The 4185-nt window shown below is 45.4% G+C and overlaps 1 protein-coding gene and 1 long non-coding RNA gene across 2 annotated transcripts in view; one reads left to right on the top strand and one right to left on the bottom strand.

Moving 5' to 3' along the window:
• Positions 1 to 4185, top strand: part of pard6b (par-6 partitioning defective 6 homolog beta (C. elegans)) — a 21042-nt gene that overhangs the window by 7081 nt on the left and 9776 nt on the right. The gene's annotated exons all lie outside the window — the stretch shown is intronic.
• The window catches only part of LOC116692620 (uncharacterized), a 22561-nt gene that overhangs the window by 143 nt on the left and 18233 nt on the right, over positions 1 to 4185 (bottom strand). The window lies entirely within an intron of this gene.

The following is a 4185-nucleotide window of genomic DNA, read 5'->3' on the forward strand; positions in this document are numbered from 1 at the left end:
TTACATGACTAAAACAACTTTTGAACATACACATGTTCCACCAAAATAAGTTCCTTCCCGAGTCTATTTTGCAGAGACACCGTTGCTCACAAGGTAGACACAAAGTTTTGTCAAGTTGCCGCAGCATCTTGTTGAAAGCTCTTACTATACAGTGTACAGTGTGCTCCAGATCTCTTTTTTCCAGGTCCGGTCTCAGTTGTCCTGTCTGTTGCAAAAATGTACAGTAGAATTGCATTGCTGCCTGCTGCTCATGCTGTTTTAATTGGTCATGTAGACCTGTGGACCTCCATTGGCGAGGAATGTGGAATGTGCATTTCAGGTATAGTTTCTGATCCTAGCAAAACTGGCATCGGGGAAACTGTGATTGAGTGACGCTCTGCTTTGATTGGCTGTAAACATGGTTGTCAGAAGAGATTTTCCTGGTATTGAGTGGCATCAGGTTTGCCTGTATCAGTCATCCAGAGCGTTTACATGCACACACACACACACACACACACACACATACACACACACACACACCCCACACAACACACCCCAACTAATCACACGCGCACGCGCCGGCACACGCACACGCACACCCACAAACACACACACACACACACACACACACACACACACACACACACACACACAGAGTTTCTAGGTTGTCATATTCGTAGCAGTTTTTTAAGCAATCTCTCTCAGGGCGTGGGTTTGTTTGGTGACGACATTGCTCATTGCTCACGCAGTTTCCATCCTGAATGACACTAACTTTACCCCAGTAAGGAAGAGGAGAAAGGTAGGGAGAGGGACAGAAATACTTGTATTTGTGTATCCCAGCTGGGACTTCCTTAGTAATTAGTAACCAGCGCATGAATCATCCTGCCAGAGAAAAAGGAAATGTACAGTGTGAAAGTACAACACGGACAAAGTCTACCCAGCCTGGAAAGCAAGCATTAGAGTAGGATAACAGCAGTCCCTCTGAGTGTGATAAGCAATCTACTGAGTCCGGTAAGTAATGGCAGGGAGAGACACTGTAGAGGCATAGTGAAAGAGATGGGGTGAGACTATGACAGCCACAGAGAGCCAGATGAAACAAGGAAGACAATGTGTTGGGGAAAAAAAGATTTGGATGAAAGAGAAAAAGCATAAAAAGTCAGAATAAGTAAAGGCGCCAAAACATGCGGGGGGGATTTGTACTTTGAGCTTGAGATGAAAGGATTAAAACGGGGAGACAAAGTGCTGGCAGGTGGAATAGATAAAGCACAGAATGTCTCAGAGAATCTCAGAGATGTCTCGGAGCACGATCTGTTAAAATAATAGAAATCATCCACCTCTGCTTTGGATTTCAAGTTTTCCACAGAGCACGAATTATTCCCTAGGTTTGCTGTATGTAAGGAGTGAGTGAACGATGGATTCATAGCACTGGAGGAGGAATGCGTGGAGGAGGAACATATCTTAGTCCTAATAAGAGAGATGGAAGGATGAAAGGGAGACAGAGTAAACCATATTAAAAAGGGAGTAATGTATAAGGCATTGTTTAGGCAAGCCATGTAATTAGAGATGTGGGCAAAGGAGAGGGAGTAGTGTAAGTGTGATAGGAATGCAGCAAGAGGGAGAGAGAGAGAGAGAGAGAGAGGAGGATGGTGGGAATAGTATTAGTGAGGGAGGAATGCAGAGTGAGGCCCAAGCTGGGGAGGGTGGGGGTGAGAGAGAGGAGATAGAGATGAAGAAGGGCTGGAGGGGGGGCAGGGCATTTTGGACGGAATCTGGCTAGCCTCTGATCACGTCTGCTGGCTAGATTAGACAGGACAGGAGGCCAGACTGGACCCTCGGCCCCAAAGCATGCCTTCTCCAACAGGGGGTATAGGTGGACAGTGAAATAAATAATAAATAATTGAGAAAGCGAAGGAGAACAAGTAAAAAAGAAAGGAGAGCATTGAAAACGAGAGAGAGTGCACAGCCTGGGATGCTAAACCCTTACTCTCTACCCTTTGAAACCTGGCTAAATGAGACTTCATCCTGGCTGCAAGAAGATGGAGGGAAGCTGGTTTAGATGGAAAAAGTGTAGGGGAGGAGACCGTGAGAGCCCAGGCTCTCTGTTATAGAGACTCAAAATTTCTCAGCTCAGAGTTGTTTAGGGAAAATGAATGGATAGACGGAGGGAAAGGAACATGTGGGGCTCTAAAAAAAACACAGACTGGAGGAGAAAGGAGGGAGAAACAGCACTTTGGACCAATGTGAAAAGAGAAAAGGAGTAGGGAAGGGTGAGGCAGTGGGCAAACTGGCAAAGTGAAAGCTGGCAAAGTGAAGGGAGAAAGAATGTGGACTGTTGACCACTGCAAACCATAAGAAAGAAACTGAATAACAATAAATATGGCGGGGGTATGGAGGGAGGAAAAGGTAGGAAGTGAGCTATACATAGGAACAGAAAGGAGTGTATATGGACTGTGTCAGGTGAATGCGTTATTAATTGCGGCGATATATTGCTACTAAATAATATCTGTTGAAACAAACAGCCTTGTTTTTGTCAATGGTTTTGAAAGTGCTGTGCAATACCAAGGATGGAAAGAGAACAAGAGGAGTGTATAGTCATTTATTTGTATTTGAAATGAACATCATGGATGCAAACTGAATGGAAATCACCAAAGATTGATGTTGGTTTCCACCCGAATGTAAAGATGCATTACAGTACATTATTAATCAGTGATATCTTTTCATTTTGGCTTGTGAGCAGACAGATGCATTTCTTGCTGATTTTTAATTAAAAAGCATTTTTTCCGTCCACAGGGCTTGCTACTACAGCGGTATTGATATGAAGCATGATAACTGATATGCTTTTCTATGAATTTCTTCCAGCCCACCATTCCAGAGCCATAGTCAGCAGGCTCTGACATGCAGCTCCTAAGCACTGTTGCCTAACTACTGTCACTGTTTGTAGTTTTTTTCCTTTTACTTACCCTTTCTACATTCAGACTCTTTACACTTTTACGGAGCTATATAAATATAAAATAATTGATAGGCTTAAGGAAGGAATCTCTTTATGGCCAGTATTGCAGTGACCATTATTCCTTTCAATGTGCATATGGGCAAGTCAGTATGGTTTTAATTGCACTGGTGCATTTTCTTAAATTTGTAATGCTATTAAGTCTTTCATTGCTTTAGCTGCGATGCAGTCGGCTAAAAGTTCATCTTGGCAATAAGAAATGTTTCTCAGTGGCCTGGTCTAACTGCAGGTTGGCTGTGTTGTCTTCCAGGGCCGGATGCTGAAGGCTGGACAGAGCCAGAAGCACAGAGTCCCCCTGCTCGTCCCTCCCCTCTAAAGTCCCTATTCAGACGCATGAGCGACAGGGTTGTGAGATTTGACTTGGGTTCCCCCAGCCCGAGCGGCTCCTCTTCCCTTCCGTCTTCTCCTCCATCTTCCCCAACAGCTAGTCCTTCCTCCTCCTCGTTATCCTGGAGGCTACATTTGGCAGGTCTGCGTAGAAGGCTCGGCTTTTCAGACCCAGATCTAGTTACCTTACCCCAGACTCTGCCTCCTTCCTGCAACCCGGTACTAAAATCTACTTCCCCAAGTGAGCTGCCCCTCTCCACTACCCCTACCTGTCCAAAGCTCAAATCCAGCCTAAGCCCCAGGTACATCCCGGCTCCAGTCTACATGCCCCATGCTGACTCCTAGCAGCAGGCCTCCTCCCTTATTATATCTATACTTGTTTTACCAGTCCCTGTCCTAGTCATCCAGCCACTGTCCCCGACTAACCCAGTGTTTCCAGGTGCGACATCTATTGTCCCAATGATGCCCTCAAACAAACATTGAGTCCTGTGCTTGATTTACTAGTAGAAGCAGCAGTAGCTTTAAGAATCCCAGCATTGATAAAGCAGACAGAGAGAACAGTTCAGCCTGAGAGCTACACAAAAAGAGAAGGATAACCGAGACAGAAAGATGAAACTCTGCAAGACCAAGAGGGACAGACAGAGGAGAAGAGACAGAAAAAAGGCTCCTGCTGAAAGATGGACCAGAGAGCCTGAGGGGCAGATTGAGGGAAGGACACAGTGGAGACAAATGGGAGTGTGAGGAGGCATTGCAGGAAGGAGAGAGGTGTCTATGTCAGCACAAAAGAAATTGATGGAATTGCTTCATGATGCAGACCAGACGCAAACACACACACACACACACACACACACACACACACACACACACACACA

This window comes from Etheostoma spectabile, chromosome 7 (assembly GCF_008692095.1).
Source record: "Etheostoma spectabile isolate EspeVRDwgs_2016 chromosome 7, UIUC_Espe_1.0, whole genome shotgun sequence".
Lineage (NCBI taxonomy): Eukaryota > Metazoa > Chordata > Actinopteri > Perciformes > Percidae > Etheostoma > Etheostoma spectabile.